General features: G+C 47.5%; 1 protein-coding gene across 2 annotated transcripts in view; it reads left to right on the forward strand.

Annotated features, from left to right (window-relative positions):
* The first annotated feature begins 811 nt into the window (after positions 1–811).
* sema6e (sema domain, transmembrane domain (TM), and cytoplasmic domain, (semaphorin) 6E) overlaps positions 812–26637 on the forward strand; it is a 123979-nt gene continuing 98153 nt past the window's right edge. For both annotated transcript variants that reach the window (XM_056603028.1, XM_056603030.1), the window contains exons 1-2: positions 812–1010; positions 17731–17825. The gene's annotated coding sequence lies outside the window, so the exon portion shown is untranslated. The remainder of the gene's footprint in view (positions 1011–17730; positions 17826–26637) is intronic.

Genomic DNA, 26637 nt, shown 5'->3' on the forward strand with positions numbered 1-26637 from the left:
TGTACCTCACTGGAATGCTAGCGCAGAGCACTCCGCGTGGAGGAGCAGTAGGCCTACCCTACCAGCACCAGTACTACCGCTACCAACACTGCTCTTTCACCGCTCTTTAAAATGGTTGACTGGCCAATTGGATTAGGAACTTTGTCATTATGATGCATTTGAGAGGATGCATGGGAAACTGAGGCAGACAGAGATGCAGAGAGGCTGCGAAGCCACGGGCCGGCGGAGAAACAGTCAGACCTGATCGATATTCGTGACCTAGTATGACGTCATCAGTACCTAGGTCATGCCCTGCTTGCTTTGTTTATTTATCGTGTTACGAACATTGTAGCCTACAAAAACACCCTTTGAGTGTAGGGCTTAATATGTGAACACCATAGCCCTACCCTTATTTTAAACCTTTCACTTGGCTAGAGGAACCGGTTTTAGTTGAGATACATTTTGTAATGGATACAATCTGACTAAGCATTCATAAGAGACAGTCTTGTCTTTTCTCTTTTACTCAAAAGGGAAGACTAACAACTTGCCAATGACATCTGTATTAGCCCATGTTCCTATGCAGAACTGGATTCTCAACTTTCACTCTGTCAGGTGACGGAGCCGTTTAAATACCTATGTCTACGTCCCCATTGGTCAGTCGAGAGAGTGGTCCTTCACCGCTGTGCTGATTTAACGTTTGGGAAAACTGAGACATGGTGGGCAGACTCAAACGCAAATGTTAAATTCTACACCAATAGGACGGTGAGGGGGCGTGTTCATAGAGCTGCCAGTTCCTGCCCAAGTGTTGTGATTGCAGTCTGAGTTGAGAACGCGCGTCTGCCTGTGGTTCGGCGCGCTCTTTCGCTGCTGTTTATAGCGCTCTGGGAATACTAATCTCATCTTTGAGGGGACAAACAACGAATAAGCTTTCTATTCTTCGAGGCGACTTTTTCGCTTCTGCGACAGCGTCATCTGTGCAAGAAGGAGCTGAATATTTCCCAGCAGTGAAAAGAGGCGAGGAAATAATATAGGTAAGAACTCGTTGCGACTACTTCGATACTTTTTTTCTGCTGCGACTTGGTTCATTAGGACACACTGCCTGTCTCATAATTCCCTGAGTTTGTTGGTTGTCTTCCTTCGGGGGTATTTTTATTGCACGCAATAACGTGGTCGAACCTTAAAGAGCCTAAAGAGCTATCGATACATCGTCAGTCCAGGATCGCAACTTGGGGCTCTGCGCAGTAGCCCCTATTCTTTTGTTTTTCCTGGGGTAGCAGCTCAGCGAATGTACAGTAGGCTTTGGTACAGTGAACGATGTGCTGAATAAAAGATCATATCGTATCGGAACGGTTCACGGATAGACGTTGTGTGAGTGGGGTTTGTTGATTCTCGATTTGCCTATTTCCCCCAAATAACGTTACACAAAGACGCATTTGTATGCTGCAAGGATGAAGGACATATTAATGTTACGCTTACACTTAACGGGTTAGTGACACCATTCTGTTGTAATTTCTACTACAGAATATATCATATTGCCGGTAAAAAAAATGTCATTGAAAAATAAAGGATACATCTGTTCCGTGCGTCCATCGCAAACTGGAGATAAAACCACAATAGGTTCTTGTTCCACAGAGACTGGTGTCTACAATCTCCCAATCCCAGGGCCACAGTTAACCCGTCAGAATACATAGTTATTTCCCTTTTCCCCTCTTCCAATTTTGCACAGTTTACTTGCGAGCCATTCTCTATTACCAACCTGTCCGACGTGGTTCCACCAAATCTCCTCCCTAACTGAAATCTGTTGTGTCTTGTGTATGTGAGTGTTTGTGTGTAGGTTTGCGTGTGCACGCGCCCTTGTGCGTGTGTGTGTGTGTGTGTGTGTGTGTGTGTGTGTGTGTGTGTGTGTGTGTGTGTGTGTGTGTGTGTGTGTGTGTGTGTGTGTGTGTGTGTGTGTGTGTGTGTGTGTGTGTGCGCGTATGCGTATGCGTGTTCACGCGCGATCAAGTAGACCACACAGGTGTGAATTACATATTTGAAGGGGTGGTTACTTCAAATCAAAAAAGTTTGATAGCAGTCGCTACTCTAGTATCCTGGACACAGATGCATCAGGCAGTAGTATAGGCCCATATGGCTGAATCATAATCATCCCCTAGCATTTGCTTGTTCCAATTATTCGTTGACAAGATTTGTTCCATTCCATTTTGGATTGTAGCTAACAATGGCAAACGAATGGTTTCCTATTTCGATGTGTCCTATGGTTTGGTAATGCGTTTTTTTTCCGTTAATACTCTCTCCCTGGCCCTCTCCAACCTCAGTGTTGCACACTCACAGCGCTGTTCTCAGGATGCTCACAGTGCCTTGACCCCCGCTCCCTGCCGCCATTATGTCATGACGTGGGAACACTGTGGCTATGGCTCGTGTCTGTGTACCAAATATGCTTATTGGGTCAATCATCAACCCCATGCAATCATCGCACTATTGGGGGCTGCCTTATTCCCTCGCTTGTCAGACGAGTGGACCTCTTTCTGTTTAAAGTAAATTTGGCTTCATAGCACTAACCGATCACTGGGTTGAAAACATTTGTCATCGTTACTGCCCCTGACTCTAATGCGGTCTCTCTTCATTTCCTCCCCATAGGGGCAGGTATATATGTATGCAGACATTATAGTCACTCACTGCCCTCCCCCGGCCCAACCCTCCTCTCATGTTCACCAATGCAAAGCAACAGTGGAATGATTTTTCTTTCTAATGCCTACACTGTGCATTAGGGAATCTTAGTGGCCTGTACATTATTCTATTGTTGTGTGTGTGTGTGTGTGTGTGTGTGTGTGTGTGTGTGTGTGTGTGTGTGTGTGTGTGTGTGTGTGTGTGTGTGTGTGTGTGTGTGTGTGTGTGTGTGTGTGTGTGTGTGAGTGTGTGCGTGTGTCTTTTTTGTGCGTGTGTTTGTGTGTGTCTGTGTGTGGGCTGGGGGGGGGTTGAATACAAGTACCGGGACAGCATGTCTATTTTCCTCATCGTTATTGTGAATAGCTTTCCGTCGGCGTGGCTCATTTTCACCTCCGATGGCTCCGTTGCTCAGTTAGCATGCTTAATGGCGCATATTGCCCAGTATGCAAGGCTCCCAGTTTCCATCACGGAGACACTTTTAGCTTGAAACGACGGGGCGTTCCATTGGATGGCTTTTCTCTGTGTTTGCAGATGAGGGTGTTTTTCTAATGGTCCGCAGGGTAATGGTGGTTGAAATGGGTTCGTAACCAGGGGCCCGTAGTGGGACCTTCAGATGCCCCATTTCATATTTCAACACGGAGACAACTCGGTCCCCATTCTCTGCTGACGACCACGGCGCATTATACCACACACATTACGTACGGGTACATCGCTACGGAGACCCGCGCAGTCTGCTCTGAAGGGATGCTCTGTCCAGGCGTTTGAGTCGGGGATGTATTAATGCCCTAACCCCAAACAGTGGCGAGCCGTTGGGGCGGTTGCAGCTGCTGAATTGCTCCACTCACATTCATTTCCTCCCCATTTCAAGCTCAATAAAATCCGAGTGTATTCCATCCCTTTTTTCTTTGGCTTTCCCTTTTTTTGTACAGTGCTCCTTTTGTTGCTGCTGCTGCTGCTGTTGTGTTGTTGTTGTTGTTGTTGTTGTTGTTGTTGTTGTTGTTTTCGGGCCTGGACAACAATGATTTGTCTGAAGTGCCGGGGCGCTAAAGTACCTGCAGCGAGCCACAGTCGCTAGTGCCTAAAGAATGGGCAGGCTCCGTGCTTGAGGAAGCAACAGTTAATCTCCGCTTCCCGTCAGAGACACATGCCGCCCCGGCTCGGCCACGCCACCTGAGAGAGCCTCTGCTCCCTGGCACCTCATATTTCAAACTGATGGTAGCAGGTTGTTACCCATGGCAACTGTGCAGCCAACGGAGGGCTAAGCTTGAAGGAGAAAAAAGACGAAATGCAGGGAGAAAGGGGGTGGGGTGTCGGGTGGGGGAGAAAGGGTTCGGGGACTCGGGGGAAGGGGCTGGGGGTTGGAGGCGGAGCAGGAGGACGTTAAGGATTCAAGGGTAACCTCCCGCCCCTCCCCCCTGACTGCTGCCTTGTGTCCAGTGAAGGGTTTGGGACCCCTTGGGAATGACTTATCACCCGTCCACCACAGAGGCTCCCCATCATCCATTACCCCGGGGCCTGACACGGGACGGGCCCCGTCCGGGCGATCTGCCGAGACCAGAGAGAGGGTCCTTGGCCCCCGGAGACCGGCCCGTTCCCCCGTGGTCCGCAGCTGGCAGGGAACCGGCATTAGCATGTTGCGTGGGGCGTTACAAATGGAAGAGTTAGGGGAAGTGAGGCGGCCGTGTGCCTCCTGCACTGCAGCTGATGGGGGTCTTCCATCACTGTCCCCCGCCGGACCCCGCCGCAGCCGGAGCATACCGCTCAGCTGGCAGCGCAGCGCCGCAGTGGCACGGGGGGGGGGGGAATGGCTCTTTCTGTTTGTTTTTTAGTTCCTGCCTTTATTTATTTTGTTGCTGATTCAGCTACTCGTGTGTCAACCGCATTAGCCTTATATTAGCGTTGGTTTGAACACGGCGTTACCCTTGTGATCCTCCGCACGGCAGTTTAAGCTACATCTGTTTCCCCCGGGTTCCCCCCCCCCCCCCCCCTGCTGGATCAAGGTTATTCTGCAGGCGTGCGTCTCGCGGCGACACTCAGTGCTCTCCCGCATCGGACCAATCTCGTGCCATTAGGGTGGAGTCCTTGGCAGTCTTGTAATTACTTCTGGTGATACCCGGAGCAGGCGTGCGATGGCTACCCTCCTGCGGTCCTCGCCGTGGTTCGTGCAGAATGGGAAATTACAGCCTACTTGATGAGTGTGTAAATTTCAGGAAGAGAGATGGGGGGGGAAAGCGGAAAAAAACACCTCTGGGTTCAGTGAAGGGATAGAAAGTGAGAGAAGGGAAGTGAGAGGAGATGGCGAAACCCCAAACATCAGGGCTGTCAGGGACCGCACTCTGGCCATGTGACAGACCCCGCGCCGTCAGTCCAGACTGGCTGTCTTCCTGCGGTCCTGTTTGAGCTGTTGTTGCAGGAACATTAACCCCTCGTCCAACGCAGACTCGGGGGTGTTTGGGGCCGCCAGCCCCACCGCGGCGTTGGCGGCGGCCCGCTCTGCTAGCATGTAGCGGAGGAGTGCCTGCTTGTGCTTTGTGGAGCGCGGTGGACAGGCTGCAGCAATTAACACAACCTGTAGCCCACCACGTCTGCACGTCGGCTCTGATGTATTTGGGTCAGCGATGGAGTCTGGGGTACCGTGAAAGGGCCCTTTTGTTTTTTGCTTTGGCTTTAGCTACTGCTAAACGTTGCTCGTTTTGGTTTGAATTCCCAGTGAGAATGGGAAGAATCGCTAGTGAGAATCACTAGCGTTTCCCTGGTAGATAAACAGCCGTGTCCCCGGCGGAGCACGGCTGCTGTCTGCTGTGGAGGGCTAGGCTGCTCTGAACCCCTCCTGGTGAATGGACGTGTTGATAGTGGTGGTTCAGATTGAAGGTCTGCAGGCTGGCCATTGGGTGAGCAGTGGGGAGCTACGGATGTCTTTCTTATTAACCTGCCTCGGATTATCTTCACATACCACACTTATTTTAGAGGGAATCCAAGCTGAAAATGCATTTAGAATATTATTTTGGGCCACTTGCCATAAGCATTCATTTTATATATGTGTGATTCCTGTTATCTGAAGACCTCATAATAATTGAGGTTGGCAGTCGTTAATTATGCAGGGTTTGGTCACATTACTTTTATTGCCTTCACCAACCATGCCAAGGTTGATGTTTCCAACTTCTTATAAAAACATCCTTTCACAGTTATGTCGACCCCTACTTTACCACCCTTTATTTCACCCTGGCTTTGTCAGGTCTATTTGTGCGGCATTGTTCCTTTGTCATCTGTTTGTTGTTCCATGTGAAATTATTTATTGACTTGGTTCAAGGGAATGTAAATGGTGCGATGCTTCGGGTTTGTTCATAGCCACGTACACGTGTGAAGGGGAGAACCGGTACACCATTGAGAGTGTGAGAAAAGACTTGTACATAATCTCTCTCTCTCTCTCTCTCTCTCTCTCTCTCTCTCTCTCTCTCTCTCTCTCTCTCTGAGCATCAACACTGCCGCGCCGCCTGCCCTTTTAGATGAAAGAAAGGGTACCTACTCTCTGCATAGTATCACAGACACACGCATCCTTTGATTGGTGTAACAAGGCGATTTCCCCTCGCTACCTGGAGGGTCGTTCGGAAATGGCATGTGCGGCAGAATGGAGGACGTCTTAAGGGGATTGAGAGGAAAGGATATGCAGAGTTGGAGTTGTGTTTTCGTGCATATTCTAGACAAAGAAATGGCTAACTGCATCTTCATCTTTGCTGAGCTGCTTACACCCAGAGACATATTTTCAGACCAGTGGAACCAGGGAGGATGTGGGTGTGTGTTAGTGTGTGCATATTAATAAAAAAAAGAAAATCGTACTGCTCCGTAGCATAATGTGAACTCCCAGATGATTTTGATTGCGCTTGTATCAGCAAAACCCTAACCCCCTCTTCCCGCACCCTTCGCTAAGCACAGGAACAAACTGTTTCATCTTAATGCACTACTCTCTTCCTGCCTGCTATTTCATTTAATTGGAGGAAACGCCTTAACTAAAGAACCCAGTGTCCCTTTAAATGTGCCGTACACCACCTATCGATTCCCGGGTCCCGGTGTGGACGGGCTAAAGGTGCTTTAGTTTGTGCTCCAAATGACCGCTTTATCACTTCATAATGAGGGCCAGCCCCTTGGCTCATTGATTGAGCGCTCAAGCAGAGAGCACAGCAAGCCCTCCCTCCAACCCCCCTTTAATTCCCAATCTTCCACCTCGGCCCTCCTGACTTCCGATTCCAAAACCCGGCCGGCTCTGTGATAACGGACGGACGTCCCACCCGTGCAACAGGCAACGTAGGAGGTGCAAGGCCCTGACTTGTCAATTGATCTGCCTCCAACCGGGCCTGTATCGGTGGGGGTCTGTGGTCGACTGATCGAAGAGGATAGGATTTATCCACATGGATAAAGTAAGACTCATTCAATTTCCTGTTATGACAAATCAATTCAATCCTGCTCTCCTTCCAAATTAAGTTTGAATTTAATACGAAGATCTTACAGATCTCCTCCCCGTGCCCCCCGCGTGGGCAGGGATTTCATTAGGTGTGCAGATCTGATGCAGGTGCTGCTGCTGCTGCTGCTCGGTGGGGGAGGGTCTTCAGGGATCGACGGATGTAAATAAAAAGCATCGCAGCCTTTGAAGGACCTGCGAACGTAACCCGAGCTACACCCGCATTTTTTGGCACCCGCAGAGTAAAATCCACAAGGAAAAGATAATCTCATCGGTGTGGAGCCCAGAAGCCCAGGACTGTATGAGGGGGAGTGTTGTTCTCAAAATAACAGACACTGTGAGTCCTCAGGATAGATCTACTGAGGCCGGCAGTGCGTCCTGATAAATGCATTGGGAGTACTTGTGGGCACATGCACACAGACTCATGAATATCTGATGCTTTTATTATGAAGCAACAAAATAGATCTGATTTCTGTTGATCTGCGGAAGAGCAATTGTCTGGTGTCACATGCTGTGTGAAGCAATCAGGCCAACTACAGGACGAGGGCATTGATAGAAGGTGTTTTCTCTCCTTTCTCTGTAGATTCTATTCATAGTTACGACCGCGTCCCATCGATTCTTATGACACTTTATCAGAAGGAGATTTTCATGGTTCTCATATGTGAAATGAAGCAGGAAATTAAAACCCTAAGATAAGGATTTTTTTTTCTCCTCCGTCTTCCCACCTTCCCCAAAGTCACAGTTTGAATACGGAAATGTTTAATTCCGTTCAATCCTAGCTTCGTTCTGCACACTCTCAGAAGGGTGTGGCAAGTAATTGGGAGGTAATTTGTAGTGGAGTAATTCATTACTTGTGTTGTTAGATTGCCAAGTAAGATAGCACTGTGAATAGGGTTGGACAGAAACTATGGTTCAAGCGGTACCCACATAACAGGTACCAGGTATCGAACAGGTATCGTATTAAAATGCACATTTTGCTACTAAATGGAGTATTAAGTTAGCATCTCGTAAAGGTTTTAATTTACTTGTTTTTAGAAAAAATCATGCTATTATTATTTGTTATATTATTTTTCTATTCATTTCAAATTATTAACATTTTTGCAATGGCCGTAAAATACCCAACAGATTATTTTATCTTATTCAGGTCACCACTATAAATGGCAATTACATAGGTAGGTATTGTCAAATTCAAACAATTCACAGCCCTATCCATGAATCCTCTTCTTGACCACGGCTGTATAATGTTAGTATAATAATCAGGAGTACACTAGCCTGTACTTAACCCTGCGTCCAGTTTCAAAACTTTCCATAAATAGCAGTCTGCTTTGACCCTGTCAGCAGCAACAAGTTTGTTGCATAGCCTACTGTACACCCCAAGAATGAACTGAGGCAGACTCTGTTCTCAGCTTGCTTCAAAATATGATTTGGTTGAACAAGTTTTTATGTTGCACTCAACACTGACAAAGCTTTGATTTTCGATTGTCTTCTCGAGATGCATGTTTCTTCTCCACACAAAAACAACCAAACTATACCATTTGTGAGTATTAGCATGCTGTTATTGGATTTCATTGCTGCGGTTGAATGTTTTTGCTTGAGGTTTTTTCCTTGTATGGAAATGAGCACTGCTGGAATGTGTGTTGGTGTGAATCCTTGCGTGCGTGTGTTTCCTTTGGTCGCCATATGTGAATATCAAGTGTTTGGATTGGACACGCTGGAAGATAAGTCTAGAAGGAGACTTGTGGAGTTGTTTTTCCCTATTCCTCAGAACCCTGGGCCCGCTTCCATTTAATTTGGGCTATTTTTAAAACCATCTCCGGGGGCAGAGAGTTTGGGGTTGTGTTAGCCAGGAGAGGGGCTTGCAGAAGGGGGGGGGGGGGGCGTTGTCATTTGAATCCGACACAGGCTCATGTCCAGGATAAGTAAAGCAGACCTCTTTCCTTCCCATGCATTTTCCTTACCAATCGACTTCAGCTCAGACGTGTGTGTCTGACTGTCTGTCTGTCTGTCTGTCTGTCTGTCTGTCTGTCTGTCTGTCTGTCTGTCTGTCTGTCTGTCTGTCTGTCTGTCTGTCTGTCTGTGTGCGCGGGATAGACTATTTTCTTACCGCATAGTGTATAGATAGTAGATATGTTTGAACATGTGTAATTTTTGTACATATGCAAAGTATTTGTCCATAGATGTACTGAAAGTTGTAGCCTACATTGTTGTGGACATTTACCCGACAACTATAAGCGTCTTCATTTTTATATCCTATTCCTATTTTTATTTGACAAAAGGAGAGCGAGAGCCATAAACTTCCTCCATCACACACACACACACACACACACACACACACACACACACACACACACACACACACACACACACACACACACACACACACACACACACACACACACACACACACACACACACACACTGATGTGGGCTGCTGCCTCATTGTTTTCTCATTTCTTTATTGCGATCTTGCGTTATCTTCCTGCCATCTCCCTTTCTCCCCCAGGGACTTCTGCCTGTGATTGACGGCATAAGCAACAACTGTGGATAAACAACGCACCAACCGCCAATATTACTTTTTCATAACGCAAGAGGAAGTTTGTGTGTGTGTTTGCGGGCGTCTGAGAGTGTGTGTGTGTGTGTGTGTGTGTGTGTGTGTGTGTGTGTGTGTGTGTGTGTGTGTGTGTGTGTGTGTGTGTGTGTGTGTGTGTGTGTGTGTGTGTGTGTGTGTGTGTGTGTGTGTGTGCCTGTGTATTCACTTATTTATTCAATCACCTTCCCTCTCTGTTCCACCCAATGAGGTTTTATTTTAAATGTAGGCCTGTTGACAACGATCGTTAGTGAGCGAATCATACAAATTATGGTAAACAAATTTCATACATTGGTTGGTTTGTGGTCCTCATACAAATGCAATACGCACTCACATACACCTTGCAACACATTTTTGGCATTTGAAATCATTTCCCTGGGGAGCTTCGTAAACATAATACCGTATCCCAAACGGGGGGCCCCGTATCATTTGGATAAGTGCGATCCACGCGCTAGTTTTGAATTGAAATCATGCCACCTCAAGTTGTATTCCTTTTATTGCTTTCTCAAACTCTCTTGCACAGAACCGAGCAACCGCCAGCGTAGCAGAAATTGAATAAAAGGAGGAAAACAGCAAAGGAAAAAAGACAAGGAAAGAAAAGTTTTCATCACACAGTGTGAAATGACGTTTAGGGCGCCAGTGCCATTGGATGCTAATAGAAATCATGTCCAATTGAACACTCCTCCAAACCCACCAGCCACTCCCCTACCTCCCCCGCCCCCCCCCCACCCCCCCCCCCCCGCGCCCCCCCCCCCCCCCCCCCCCCCCCCCGGCCAGTCCCCGGCCCCCCCGCTGCTTGTTCAATTGGAGCGAGAGAGACTGTCGGACACAAGGCGGTGACACAGGTCACAGCCAGCGTGTTGACGTTCGCTGTTCGGATCTGGTTTCTTTAATTAGCCCGTGTTCTTTTTTAATTAACCAGTCGACTTAGCGCCTTTGTCAATGCCTCTCTGCCCTGGCAGGCAGAGGTGAATGCCTCTCTCCATTCTGTCTCCATTCTGGGCTTGGACTCTGGCGTGTTCCTATTATTGTTTCAGGGGAAGGTTTGTCGTCCTCTTCCCTGTTTGATTACCATGATAATACCCCCTGGGGGGGAGGTTGAGGTGGGGGAGAGCCAGCTATGGCCCACTAATCAGACCCCCCCCGCCCATGTACAGGACCCTGGCTCTCCCCCTATGTCGCGCTCCATCAGTTAAACCAACACTCCGCAATTCAGCATTAATCTCAAATATCATAGCGCGACTGGAAGCCGGACGGCCAACACAATGGCAAATTAAGGGCTACGTCAGTGCGATAGTGCACTGCCGCGCTGCAAACTGGAACCTTCCCAAGTGTAATTATGCTATGCTAATTCACCCCCCCCCCCCACCCCGACGCTATAAACCAGGCTCCCTGGTCAGCCAGACTTGATACTGCGGGGTAAGGAGATACAGAATGAATGAATTAGCTGAACGGCTGAGATACACGCTGAAACTCAGGTACGCCAGACCTCTGTCCCAGTTGGCGGGAAAAGAGTGGTTGGACATTAAACAGGCAGAGCTTCCAGACGCCCCCCCCCCCCCCCCCCTTTTTTTTGGAGAGGGGGTTGGGCAGGGGGGTGGGGTCTGCGGGGTCGCCCACCTTGAACTGTGATGGAGTGATTGATTATTAGACAGGGGTAACCCTGTGTACCCCCCCCCCCCCCGCTCCACCACAGCCGCTGACATGAGGACTGTGTTAACGTCGGACACGCAGCGCAGACAAATCCCTGTCACGCTCTGGAGGGGCGAACACTGGTCAGGGTCAGAGGTCAGGAGTCCAGGGGAAGGGGGGGACGGGGGTCCGTGTCACGACCTGAATCCTGATTGATTCTCTTTGCAGCCGGCGGCCGTCGCGGTAAAGAAAGTTAAGTGGAGATAAAGGAGAGTGGAGGGAATGTTCTGGAGAGGAGTAGGAGGGGGTTGGAGGGGTTGGAGGGGGCGGGGGGCTAGAGACCCCCACGGTCAGAACACACTCAGTACATGCACACTTCGCCGCCGTCGCTCTTCCATGCGCTGGCTGTGTTTTCACTTTCGCAGACCCCCCCCCCCCCCCGTTGAAACGAGACACACCACCACATGTTTTCCCTTTACCCCGCACCAGACAGCTGAGCCCCCCCCCCCCCCCCGAATGGGGGCGGTGTCTGCTGGCCAGATGAGCACCGCTGGGCGGTGGAGGGGTCCCACACACACACACACACACACACACACACACACACACACACACACACACACACACACACACACACACACACACACACACACACACACACACACACACACACACACACACACACACAGGACCCTGTCCACCGCTGTGTAGTTCAGCAGGGTTCTCTATAACATGCAATGCAGGGTTCTGAGTCATCTGGATAGTGAATTAAAGGGAAGCGTGGGTGCAGAGTAGTGTCTTGGTTCGGGGGGTGTTCCATTCAGGAGACCCTGGGTTCAATCCCCCGACAGCCGCAGCCTACCGACATCCTTGAGACATGTCCATCCACAACCCTTTCCCTTGCCTGCGGGTAACTGAAACCGTTGTGAGTCTCAGAGGACAACAGCGTCCACGTTCAATGACTCCATGGTTAAACACCCTGGGTCGTGGGCCAGTGGTGAATAATATTGACAGTTGTTTTTTTGACTCATTTGCATGCAACTCTGCAGGGTTATTGTGCAGGGGGAGAGGCATCCCGAGAGGAGCGATGTGAAAGCACCGTCTTCTCCTTGTGAGAGCTCACAAGTTGTGGTGTGCTTCCCGGGGAAAGCAGCAATTATGGGAAAAAAAGTCCTTTGAGCGGTGACTGCTCTGGCATTCTGCCATTTAAATGTCTCCTGTCTCCTCCAGAAACTCTGAAATGCCACAATCGCTGCAGCATTCCACCAGGCCTGAACCCGGGACGCTGTGCTCCCCAGGCCGGGCTTTCAGCTGGCTAGTTCTTCTTCTTCGTCTTCAGCTTCATCTTCATGGTTATCATCATCATGGTTATCCGTTTTTGTGCTGCCTGAGCAGCACCAAACCTTTTCCAGTACTCTTTGCTCTTTCGTTGCAGAGACCTGTGTCCAATGCAAGGGCATTGGACACAGTTTCTTTTGCAGTTGTGTTCAGCTTATATCTGTTGGAAAGATATTTTATATCCACTGTGTTGTTCTCTGTACTGTATGCAAGGAATCCATCTTTTACAACAAGTATAGGTTATGAATAAAGATGGGCTGATGTGCAGATATTGGGGGAGAAAGGCAATTGTCCAACGTTCATATTTTCTCCCAATTCTTTCATGTGATGAATAGTTAATGCTTAGTTAGAAGAAGGTCAATGATCAAAAATATCACTGTTAATGGTTAACATGGTTATGATGTTGAGGTCACGAGTATCCTCATGGTTAATTGATTCTGGCCTAATATTTTCCAGCTGGTTTCATGACCTTGTGCTCCTACCCCCTGGCTAGCTCTAACAACAACAAAAAGTGATCAGGATATGTTCCTGAACAGCTTCTCTCCCTTTATCCTTTTCTCTCACTATGTCACTCTTACGGTAAAATAAGAATGAGAGTAAAATAAAATAAATGCTTTGTGTTAAAAAAAAAGGGATGATAAAAAAAATAACACCCATTTGTTACAGTATGGACAATCCGAACGATAACGAATTCGAGCCTCTCTAGCCCTTAATTCTCTTACCACAGAGCTTGAGTTTTCCGACTTGTTTTATTTTTTTCAATGTGTTTTGGAAGTGTTTGTCACTAGCCGTGCTTAGCCGTTGGCCTCCATAATGGTTTTGAAGTGTCGGCCAGCCTAGCGTAGCTGTTAGCGTTAGCGTTAGCCCAGATGATCCTCTCTCTGAGTCCTCCTCTAGATCCGGCTCCGTGGGGCTTGATCTGTCACGTTAAGCAGCTGAGTCTTACGGCTCCAGGCTCTCTTGATTAATCAAACCACTGCTAACTCAAAATTAAGTGTGTGCGCGTGTGTGTGAGCATGTGTGCAATCTAGAAAGAGAAGAGATTTTGTCTCCTGCTAGCATGACTGACTTATAACTTTATTAAAACCTTGTGTTCTTGTCTGCATATTAGACAAAAAAAATCGATGTCAAATGTTGCTAAATGGAGCATTTGATTTGATCATTGTCTAAATGATAATTTGACTAATAAAAAAATATTTGACAGATTCATAAGCAAAGAAAATAATTCTTAATATAATCATTTTAAATAATTCTTTAATTATTTAAAATGATATATGTCATTTTATTGAAATGCATTAATAAACTGTTATAGTTTTGTTCAACCTCGCTTGAACAGAGATGTCAGGGAAACAATTCATGTGAATTCAATCAAGCAATTATTCTGGACCAGACAAACTAACCATTCCAGGATCAGACAAACTAACCAAATCTGACCTGGCCCAGTTCTGTTCCTTGACATGATGCCACACTATCATGGTTTTCTTTTGTTTGTGGCGTAGGGATTGGATGGAAACTCTTTCACCCCTGGGGAGGGTTGTGCCATCATCTCCTGTTTCATCGTCTTGTTTGCACGATGGAAAAGGAATCAATGGAAAAGCACCGTTACAGGTGTGAGCTCTGCCGCTCAACCATGGCTGATACTTCAGATGGGATGCTGCTGGTGGTTGTTGTTGGGTTAAAGGGCCCCGATGGGCATCCAGCTCCAAGAATCAGTTCATCCAGTACAGCTTTTACCGCTCTGGTAGAGCTCCACAACTTACCTGTCTCAGAACTAGGACGGGCCGGTAGATTTGGCTTGGTCCCAAACTGCCTTTCAAGAAGTGTCCAGTCTTCTTTCACTTGCCAGTTTATAGTATATAACTATAACTGTATTAAAGTAAATACACATTATTGTCTAGTGATCCCAGTCCCTCCATAAAGTGGTCTATGAGTTTTAAAAACCATGATTCAACACCGGGGTCTTTATTCACATACAAATCCCTGTGTTGATTTGACATCGATGAACGTTCATAAGAAGCTGCAGGGCTCAAATCGTTTTACAGACATTTGCTTTCAAAAATCATTTTGCTGACTGACGTATGCACATGCAGTTCCAAGCGATTGTTTAAGTGTTTTCAAATAGACAGATTCACTGAAGCCTGGAGGATCAGTACTTCACAATGGGGTTCCTGGCTCAAGTCGAAACAGTTCTCCAACCCTCATGCTGCGATGTTTACCTCCTGTATGGAGGATAAATCTTCAGCTCCCATGCTGTCTTTGCAGAGCCAAAGCCAGGCTATTTCCCCAGGTTGCGTGGGGCGCATCCTCCATTTGTCATCTGCTAAATGACTGATGGGCAGGAACCAAAGTCTGAACGAGGCAGAACCAGTCTGAACAACCCCCTCAAAATTGTGGCACAGGGAGACTAATCACTGCATGATGTTGAGTGCCTTTTGAAGTTTCAGCATCATGACCAAGGGTTCAACTTTAACCCCCCTACTGCAACTCTCTGCCAAGCTAAGTTGGATCAAAATCATTTTAAAGTGTAAGTGAACCCCCTTTTTCGACTTGAATTTGTACACTATAAAAAAATAATATATATAATAAAGCGCTTTTGGCAGAGGGCTCTACGAAGGTGTGTTCTCCCCACAACATCCACTGCATCTTGTTGATTCTTGAAATGAAATATCCGGGAAGCATTACCCTCTCTCGGACATAAACATCCAGATCAACCGCTAATAAGATGGAGGTCAGCACCACCACACACACCTGCCCCCCGGTGTCCCTTTGTCCTGACGTTGAAGAATATAGTAAGAGGCACTTCAACGTCATGACAGGTATGACAAGAGCAGAACCTTCACTCATGTTTTCTCAATATGATGGTCTTATTTCAGTGACGGTAGAGAATACCATGTTGAAGATCATATGAGACTTATTACCACGTTTAAATCCCCAAATAAAAAGATTTGGGGTTCACTGCCCCTTTAAATGACATTGATCTCAAATTATGAAGGGCATTTCAACGGTGGATTTTGCACAGATGTCTGCATTGGCTTGAACACGCACGCACACACACACACACACACACACACACACACACACACACACACACACACACACACACACACACACACACACACACACACACACACACACACACGCACACACACTTGAAAAGCTGGCGTCTCTTTAAAAAATCAACATGCAAAGTTTATCGAGCAATTTTCCATCTGGAAACACAAAAGTGCTTTAAGGATAATCAGGGAGGTACTCTGCTTGTTGTGCCTGGATCTCGTTTCCGCTGCTGTGTGCTTATCTAACACTTTCATATTTCCTTCCCCAGAATGTTGTGATCTAATAGAGGTCCTACAGATTGCAAACACAAGCAGTCATCGATCACCGCTTCAGTCGACACCCCGCCGATTGGAGGGGGGAAAATAACAAGGTCTTTGGCCTGGCGCCTCAGAGTATCATGCTACCCAGAACAGCCTGTTATTGATAGACAATAATACCAGCCCACCTTCACCCTTTGGGTTCTCTTAGCAAAACAATGGGAGAGGTAAAGAAGGAGAGACTAGAAAGATGAAGAGCAACGGGAAGAGGGAGTGCAAGAGCATAAGGCGAGTGCAGGGAGTAGAGAGGAAAATAAGTGTGTGTGTGTGTGTGTGTGTGTGTGTGTGTGTGTGTGTTTGTGTGTGTGCGCATGTTTGGACCTCTCCCTCACCCCAAGTGTACCTCCATCAGTTTCCTGTGGTCACCAGCTGGTGGGCCTGCTAATCCAGGCTCTGCTTCCGTTGCAGAGTCTTCCAGCAGCTCAGCCCCTGAAAGGCGCCCGAGCCGGGGGTCACAGCTCCTATCACCGCCGTTTGTCACTAGTTTATCTTTCTGGGAGTTTAGGATCCAACCTCGTCGCCATTCCCCTTGATTTTTGTTAGGCCTTTGCTGGAAGGATAACGGACGGAGCAGGCAGGGAGGAGGGGGCGGTGATTACAGTTTATTGGGAGTTGGCTTCAAATAATATATTTTTAAAGGGGAGCTTAAGCCGGTGTGGTTCCAGAACGACAGTCAGAACACAATTTTACTGGCACTTTATTTATTTATCTCGATACATTGTGTGGACGGAGTCGTCACATCAGGAGCACACATTGAATCATTGGCCTTTTGAATGTTTGAATAATTTAAACTCATTTCAATGGCCTGGCCAAGTTATGTGACTCCTTCTAAACAGCCAGCGGACCGGGTTAAAAGCGCATAATGGGGGCGTGAGGTGCCTGCGTGTGTGTTGTTAATATGCTATATGATCAGGTGTCTCCTCCTCATCAAACACATGGAGATGCATTGTGAAGCCAGCCAGTCTGCCTCTGAATTATTTACACATCCACTCGCCTTTCAGGAATAAAAATAGTGTGTGTGTGTGTGTGTGTGTGTGTGTGTGTGTGTGTGTGTGTGTGTGTGTGTGTGTGTGTGTGTGTGTGTGTGTGTGTGTGTGTGTGTGTGTGTGTGTGTGTGTGTGTGTGTGTGTATGTTTGCATGTTGTTGTGTATGTCTGTCTGTTGGTTGTGTCTGTCTTTCTATTTCATTAGTGTGGGTGTTTAAATGTGTTTCTGTTTAGAGTGTGTGTGTGTGTTTTGAGTGTGTGCATGTGTGCATGTGTGTCTTTCTGTCTGTTTATCGGTGTGTGTCTGTTTATTAGTGTGTTTTCTCTTGCTACTTTGTTTTGCGGCAAACTGGCAAGCTTCGCCGCCTGTAGCAGATTGGCGAAACAGATTGTGAGCTAAAATACTTGCTTCTGCTCAGGGATTTTCAAAGCCTTTACGCAGTTATTGTGTTCTCTTTCTGCGCTCCTTCATCCTGGAATGGTTTTGAACTAATCTGACGATAGTTTGGTGTGTTATTGTTTTATTTGATACTTTCTAGTACACCATGCCCCACGGCCATGTAATCAGGAAAAGATGCATTTGAAGATGCTCCTACTGGCTTTGTGTTATCGCAGTTCCGGGCGGTAGAAATACATTTGACAATATTCTCTGGCCTCCGTCTCCGCTGTGTTCATCAGAAATGCAACATGGCCTTTTCCTCTTCCTCTTTCTTGCAGTTGGTGACATTTCCTGGCTCCTGACCTTTCTCCATCCTTTGGTAACTCTTCCTCTCCTGCTCAGTGGATCACAGCAGCCCATCTGTTGGTAAATGGTAGGTCGAAAATTATGTTTTCCCCCAAATAACTATGTAATTAATTTTTCAGCACTATTTTATTACTATTGACTTCGTACTTGGAAGACGATTTGATTGCGCTTTTCAGTCAACAGCAAATTCTTGAGCTGAGTTTGACGAACTGAGTCTCCCATGAAGCATTCCAACTGTTTAATTAATGGCCCTTGTGAAAACAAAGCAAAGCAAACACGCAGCTTTAATCGTAGATATGATTAATTCACATTAATTAAAATGGTAATCAAACATTAAGAAATGCCCTTTTTACTCGTCTGGCTCTGAATTGCAAAGAAGGTTTTTTTTTTATGTTTCTATGCTCTTGAGAATGTGGTCGTTTTGAAAAGTAATCCAAGCCGTATGTGTTTAATACAGACATAAAACCAATCGCGGATCTAAAAGGTGTCCTCCCTTTGAACTATGATTTCATTCAACTGATGTTGCCCGCCCAAAACAAAAGGATTTATCCCCGTTCAACAAGACCCTCATGCATTCCTGTGCACCAAAACCTCGCTGCCCTGGGTCTTCTCCACCACGCTAATCAGCATAATTGGAGGTGATGGTGCCATGGTGGAGTCCAGCTCCACTGTCTCAGCGACAGAGAGGCCGGCTGTCTGCCTGCTCCCGGGCCAGCCGGGGAAAGGTGTGGACAGCAGAGGACAGGGCCAAGGTGCACCACTGACAGACCCTCCTCCTGGGACTAATAACAAACAGATGGCCGGCCAGATGTGGGCTGGCGGTGACCTTGGTCACAACGCAAGGTTAACGCCAGCCGCCACCTGTCTTCAAGACAGCCCCTGATGCACAGACATGGGGGCGGGCATTTTTCCTTCTTTCTTTCCATCTTTCTTTCCTTCCTGCCTATTGGTGCCTTTTTGGTTTTGGTCGTTGGTTTTGTTCACCCTGCCGACCAGTTTAGTACTGAGCCAATCGCGTCCTCCTGTCAACTCTGTACGCGTCGTTCGGTTCGTTTTGATTCGCCACAATAACCATCACTCTTGTAATACCAATGAAGCTGCGCAGCGTCGGGACCCGGAGGGATTCGACATTCCTATGCTAGAGCCGCACAACGGGAAAACAGTGAGGCACAAACACAACTCCTTTTAAAGCCCTTCAGCTCCTGTTTACCACTCTAAAAAGGCACCGGCGACCCCCTCTTCCAGGGTGAAGCGCTTTGTTGCCGTGGAGCTGTTGAAGTTGAATGCATATCTAAAAATGAACAAAACCCACTGATGTGAGCATGCGCCGGGGTGCTTATTGTGCCACGCAGCTCAATACTTTGATCGGCGGTTTGATTGGCTGGCGGCGGCGCGGCCATGACACCGCTCAAACAGCCGACTGTGAGCAAGCACAGAGCCGAGAGAGGCTGCAGGCAGCCGGAGCCGGAGCAGGCAGCGCAGCAGGGGAGGGTCCTATGGGGTTCATACTACACAGTCACCATCAGAGCCTGGAAACAGGCTGCCGAGGAGGGGGAGGGAAAGGGGGAGGGAGGGGGGGGGTGAGAGAGGAGGGTGGTGGTGTTGGTGGTGGCCGGAGGTGTCAGAAGGATAATTGGGGTGAGCAGATCTGTGGGGTTGATATGGCAGCTTTATTAAGAGTAGTGAAGTCGGATGTCTCTCTCTCTCTACCCCCCCCCCCCCCCCCCCCCCCTGCTTCTCCCACTTTCTCTTTCTATCTCTTTCTTTCTTTCTCTCTTTCTTCCTCTCTGCGTCTGTACAACTCTCTTTCTCACCCACGCATGCTTATAAGCCAATCTTCAGTGCTGCTGGAGCCCCTGCACCAACAAAGAGATGGAGGGCCAAGTTGTCCTAGATACGACAATGCAGCCCATTACTCCAAACCCACTGATGGGCAAGTGGCAGATGTGACGTATGTTCTTTCTTTGGCTAAGCGCCACGCTGCTAGCTTTTGTATGGGCGTTAAGCGTGGATGTGCTGTTATGTGGATCGCATTGATTGATATTATGTAAGCCTCAACATTATTATTATTATTATTGTAATCGTCAATAGGACTCAAGCACACCATACAGAGCCAAATGGGGGAAGGTCAGATAGCAGTGGTCAGGGAATATATTACGTCGGATTCCCTGGGGAAATATTGTTTTGGAGGACATTGGGAACTTTTAGTCCTCTTCCCTTAAAATATACTAACTATTAAAAAAATATAAGTGTATATATAAAATGTTTGTGTTGACTTTGTACTGGGAGTCAAAAAGAAGTTTAAGGTAAATACATTACAAGCATATTTAATACTCGTGGTAATTACACAGGTAAACAAATAACAAGTCAATGTAGAGCTAAAAAGGTAAATAAATAATGTATATTCGACAGAGGGAATATAGTGGTTGAACAATAACAAAAGAAAGAAAACAAAAGCAGTGTGACATATTAGAGACCGGAACCCTGCTGAATATTTAACACTTGAATCCTGTGTGACTCAGAATCACGATACATTTTTAAACAAGGAACTCGCCTGACCCTAGTTCACCACTGTGTGTATTCCCATCTTTTCTGAACTCCGTGAGTGGCACTACAAAGAAAATGTGTGCCAAAAGCGGTGTTTGTGGTTATGGACAAAATGACTGGAATTTCTTTCTCAGCCTAAATTGGTTTCAAATCCCTGTCTCTCTCCCAGCTCTGGTCAGCGGGATAACTGTATGTGTACACCGCCGCCGCCGCCCAGTAAATAAGGAACCCCGCTCCTTCTACCGACCAGCTCCATGCCTTCCAGTCCACTCCAGCAGGGGCCGGCTAATCCTCTTCCTGGTGGTGGTGGAGGGATGGCAGGGCGTCCCAAAGCCCTTCGCTGGCCGGACTTCAAAGACCCCAGCGATACAAGGGGATTGTGAAGGAGATGGGCCGGGGAAAGGGGGGAAAGTGAAGTCCGGCCATAAGCTCTTGGAGGTCTGGGGGGGGGGGGGGTCGAGGATCACCTCAACCTTCTCCTCCTGGATGTTCCCGAGCTGACGTCGTTGATGTCCAGGGGGGGGTGGGGGAAGTGGTTCTAATTGGAAGGACAAGCGAGCTGGCTCGGCAAGCGTGTGTAGCCATGTTGGCGCCGTGGTGGGGTCTCGTCTGTGAATTGTTATTTTCCCATTAGTTTTTCAGTCCCTTCCCGACGCTAAAACCCTACAGGGGTGTAACCTGGCAGGGTGGCAGGCTGCGGAACGTATTGGAATGAAACTGCGAGCAGCTGCTGCCAAGTCGGACATGCAACGACAGGAGAAATAGTTAAAACCTCCTTTCAGTTGTTCGTGTTGAAAATAGAAAAAAGGGAAAGGAAATGCCATCTGTTTTTCTGAACTTCCGCCCTCACAAGCCTCTGCCTCTGTGTTTGACTAACTTAAGTTGTTTTGTCAGTTGAGCGAGGGTTTGGGCTGTGATGTAAAGACTTACGTTTGAAACAGGGAGAGAGAGCTCTGCGATTGATGTCGCCCGCACTCCCCGACGGTGTACCTCGAAGCGGTTTCATCCTTTGTTTATCCCTCGACAAAATTTGCACCGATGACTGGAGTTGGATCGCCTGTGGATGCTCTTTCCAAATGAGGGCCTCAGATAGAGGGTTTCTTGATCAAAGCTGCCAGTTTATAAACTGGTCTCAAATTTGTCTCGACGTTTCCCACGGCATCGCGGATTGTTGTTGGCAACGCCAGCTTGTTGTTTTATTTGAGTCGAGCTGCGTGTCTCCCGTGCTGACAAATGAAAAGCCAACAATCTTTCTGTGAAAGTTGTGACACTGCGGTTGCAATGCTGCACCGATGACAATGCTAATTTAAATTGGCGTCATTAATGCAGTACAGTTTGAATAAAGGGTTCTTTTATATTCCCTGTCTCCCCAAGGCCAGAACGCTCTCCGTTGCTTTATTCCACTTTGTTAGTACCCCACGCCCTATTAGTTGCCCTCCTTTAACGGCTGCTAATCAAGTGTATTTGTTTCCTTTTTAAAAGTTAATATAAGCGGCATCCACATTTAGGGCTCTTTTAGTATCTTGTTTATCGCGAGGGCTGTTGTTCCCTCGTCGGGAACGACTCCCCCCTGCTGAATGGAGACGGAGGAGGCCGCACCGAGTGATCTGCTAATTATCTTAAGTGGGCTCGTTGGTGTCGTAGATCTGTTGTGTTTTCCCTCTGCGGGCGGCCGGGCGGCCGGGATGCTGTCAATGACTGCTGTTGTCCACTCAGCCCGGCCCCGGTGCACTCTGTCCCTGCCTTCTGATGACTGAAGCAGGAGACGTCAGCACGCCACTTAAACCCTCATCCATCAGCCGAGGTTAACCCTCCGAGCTGGCGCGTTCCAGATTTAACCCAGCAAGGGGAAGATTATATCGTTAAGTACTCAACCAGCGGATTGAGTTATGGTTCGTTTCATTGCGCTCCCAGTTCGGTGCCGTTTCGTCGTCATTATTTCAGAGATGGAGCTGAAGTCAATGTTGACTTGTTTTCCCCCGAAAGAGAAATCACTTTAAAGATCTCCAGAGCAATATTCCAGCGGTTGGGATCGTTGGATTCAACCCCTCTCGGTTAATGGTCTCATTCTCTGGAGAGGTTTGGGGAAGACGATGGATGACAGTTGGCATTGAGCGGGTGATCTCTGGCCGCCTGTTGACTGCTCATGGGGATGCTGTAGGAAGCGCTAAGAGAGTAGTGGTTAGCATAATGCTAACAGAGCGCCTTTGGACGTTATGTTTAGAGTGGAGCACAGCAGAGTTTATTTCGTCATTCATTCATTAATTCATTCATTAATCCTTTGACCCATTCATCCATTCATCCATCCAACCATCTATGCTTACATGGAGCACTGCTTCCTCTCATTATCTTCCTTGTGTTACCTCACCTGTTTCCAAATTAATCGGTAATTATCACTGGAGACAAGCGCAGCAGAAATATGTATGCTAATGTTTTGCACTTCTAACCCCGTTGTCTTTTTTTCAGTTGTACAGGAAGTTGCGCTGATTAAAAGCACATGTCAAATAACATTATTTAGTTAATTACAGCCTGATTATGTCGGAAAATGGACTTGGTGGTTAAAAAGTTGATTTCCACTTACAGTTGGATTGCCACCAACAGTGCTTCATGGTCTCCATAGCAACGTTGATCTGTTTAGGGGTGTAATAGAATTGTGTTTGGCTAATCTTTACTTATTCCGGACCGCACACTGTGAGTGGCTGAAATTATATGCAGCAGTTTATCCGAAATGCCTGCTGCTATTTCTCATGATTAATGCTTATGAACCCACTGGGTTAAGCATTAAGGAAGATCGCTGCATTAATCGGCAACCTATGTCTATCTAAATGGGTAATTGCGAGCTGGTTGCTGAGAAATATATGAATGCTGTCTCGGAGGCTTTAATGGAGTCACTTCCTTTAGATCTGGGGTGTCTGCCTTGCATATTAACGGAGAAGGGTTCCATCCCACCCCCCAAAGACATATTCCACATAAATGCATTTTACCCATCCCTTACCGAGGATAAGAGTATAAGGTCTAGTGTACAGACATTAGTATAGTCGTGTTCCCTTATGTCTACCGGAGCTATATGCACTCAGGCTGCATGTTGCGGCGATTCACCGAATAAAAATACAGATAGCGTTCCTATTAGGTCATAGGCCGACACACACTTATAATTAACAGGTTGCGTTGTTGTTATTATAAAGCATAAATGTCAAGTGAAGACAGTGATTATTTATAGTTTTAATTTCCTCCCCGGCACGAGATATGTGTAATTGTTTTCTCCTCGGTTGTTTCTTGTATTAAATGGCTCCACCATGCTTAAGACTGGGAGCAGGGCTAGTGATCAGTGATGGATGACCTGTCTGTGGGAGGAATACCCTGGTGCCCTGGTCCAATAGCATGTGTTCCTCTGCGCTTTTATCATGCACTTAAATTAAAATCATTGAAATGTTAGCAAGACTGGCAAATAAATAACCCTTGCCCCACCAAGTGCCAACAATACCTCTGATTGCAGTATTCTCCACTAAACTTTAGCAACGGCCTCTCCGAAGGACTTGAATCAGTAGTTTCCACATCCTTATTCTTACCCGCGGTGCAAAGTTTGGTTCTCGTACAAGCCGCTTGAGCCCAAATTATCTCCTTGCGTCGCCTTCACAAAAGACGGGTTTCTACGTGTGCAGCGCAGACTCCGGTGTCTGCTTCAAAAGCACCTGGGTGTGTTTCTCTGAGCAGATGCGGTGTGCAGAGGAAAGGGGGGGGGTCCTGAGAGAAAGTTGGTACAGCAGTGAGAATGAAGTTATTTGGGGAGGTAGCAGGATGGGTGGGGGGGGGGGGTGATTACCATGAGCCGGCTTCAGAGAGGCTAGGAGACGGCGGCATGGATGATGGATTTTTCCTCCTCCCTCGGTAGATGGCAGGATCCTCTTCAAGAACATATTCGTGCACAAACACACACACGCACACACAGATGCACACACGCCCATGCGCACACACGCCCATGCGCACACACAACCGCGGCACACACCAACGCCCAAAGACACTATCAATCTTCTTATCTTGTTTGCGGCTATTTTCAATCTCTGCCACTCTGCTTCTTCTCATAGTCCCTCGCCCGCTATATTATTTATTTCCCTCTCCTCCCGCTCTCGCTTTTTTCTTCTGCTCTCATCACCAGCCTCTCCACCTTCTTCAATATGTCTGTGATTGGAGAACACACGGCATCACTGAACCAATCTCATCCCTATTCATAGACTTCCGAGTCTCTCTCTTGCTCTCCCTCCCATCCCCTCCCCTCCTCCCTCCCTCCCTCCCTCCTATCCTCCCTCCCCTCCTTACCGGCCACCTCTTCCTTTGTACCTCTCTTCTTCTTTTGGACGTTTTTGTTTGGCTTTTAAGTCCCATGCCCCTATCCGGCTGACCTGCCTACTATAAAATGTTGACACGGCATCACAGGCCAAAAATATATAATAAAATAAAACATGCTTGCTAAGCGTTTTAAAGTTAGTCACGGTCTGCCCCCACACACGCACACGCACAAATGGCCACTCACACACACATGAGTACGAATACCAACTCACACACGAAAACGAACACAAACGGACACACACACACACCCACGCAAACACACACTCTCCCCCTCCCCTCCTCTCCTCTGTCGTAATTACTGCTGAATCCAGCAGCTATGGGAGGCTTGTGCGGCTCGGTCGAACCGTCATTACTGACAATCCTCTAGCCTTTATCTGCCATGCGAGGCTCAGACAGCCTCGCTCTGCAGGGATGAGTTCATTGGCTCACTGGGAACTGGGAGGATAGGCGGTGGAGGGGTGCTGGATGAAAAGAAAAGATGATCAGAGGAGAAGTAGAAGCAAGGCAAGGGGAGGTTCCTTGTAAATGTGTGTGTGTGTGTGTGGGTGTGTGTGATGGGGGGGGGGGTTGCAGTCGCACCTATTTCAGTTCCTCGACAGACAGAAAGGAGTTTTTGGATGGAGAACTGCTCGAAAAGCTGTCCAAAAACCCCTGTGTCCGCCTGGGTCGCCATGGTGATTGGATGCTTTGTAGGCATGTGTAGTGGGGAGGACTTGAAATCCATTACACCTGCCACCGGCCCGTGGAGCACCCTCTCTCTGAGAGGCCGTGGGCACCTGGCTCTCTGCGTCTGAACAGCAGGACCCCAGCGCCTAGGGTTGCCAACCGTCCCGTAAAATACGGAATCGTCCCTTATTTGGCAATTAAATGTTGCGTCCCGTATTGAACCAATACGGGACGTAATTTGTTCCGTATTTCCATAAATCTCCAATACACATGTCTGTCACACACACAAATACTAAATCTAACAATGATCAAAACAAAACACAGGGAATACGGTACTACGGTCAGCAAAATTGTCGCGGCGGGATCTACGCAAGACCCGCTCCGGTCATCTGTGTGTATGCGCATGCGTGTGGTGGTCACGGTTGCCTAGCGACAGACACCACACACCGGCGCTGCTCACAAAACCCGCGCCTTTTAAAAATGCCCACTACACCCGGTACTCCACCACGTCCTCAAAAGCGTAAACGCTTGCAGAAATACGGACGTGAGTGGGAAGACGCACATCCTTGGCTGGACAGCGTCAGTGGAGATGTTTACAAGGCAAGTTGTAAAATATGTCGGCGAGTGTTTTCAGTGGCGCACGGTGGTCTGTCTGACATCAGACAGCATGCAACAGGAGAGCAACACTGCAGACACGAAAGATCACAGAAGACCCAAGCGTCAGTGTCACAGTTCTTCATACCCCAATCATCTCCTGAGGTTGATACGGTATGAGACATTATGTTGTGATTGATTTCCTATCTGGTTGTGCTTTTGCCAGAACATCGCAGTGCATGGGCAGAGCCTATTTTAGTAAACTGTTGTGGTTTGATTGATGTTTAGGATGTTGAGTTTCAAAAGTTGAATGAACGACCATTTATTTAATATACAGAAGTATATAAATATTATATATGGCCACTTAAATAACAAATCATACTAATGGATTAACAGTTAATAAATAAATAAATACATTTGTTAAAAGAAAACCTTTATTCTTTAATATACATACATTTCCTAGATCATCCCAGCATCCACTGGATGTGTGGAAAGGATCTTCTCCAGAATGGCCAACAAATGGAGTGAATGCAGGAACAGGTGCTCCACAGAGCTCATGAGAAGTGAGCTCCTGATCACTCTCAACTTTGAGCAGTCCTGTTCAGAGTTTTACAACAGCGCTTTGAAAGACAAAGAGTTACTCAGTGCTGCAAGGAGTAACAAGAAGTACACCTGGAAAAAGAAGTAACAGTTTTGAGGGGAGGAGTAATGTTGAGGGAAGGAGT

Source organism: Gadus chalcogrammus, chromosome 11 (assembly GCF_026213295.1).
Source record: "Gadus chalcogrammus isolate NIFS_2021 chromosome 11, NIFS_Gcha_1.0, whole genome shotgun sequence".
In the NCBI taxonomy this organism is placed as follows: Eukaryota; Metazoa; Chordata; class Actinopteri; order Gadiformes; family Gadidae; genus Gadus; species Gadus chalcogrammus.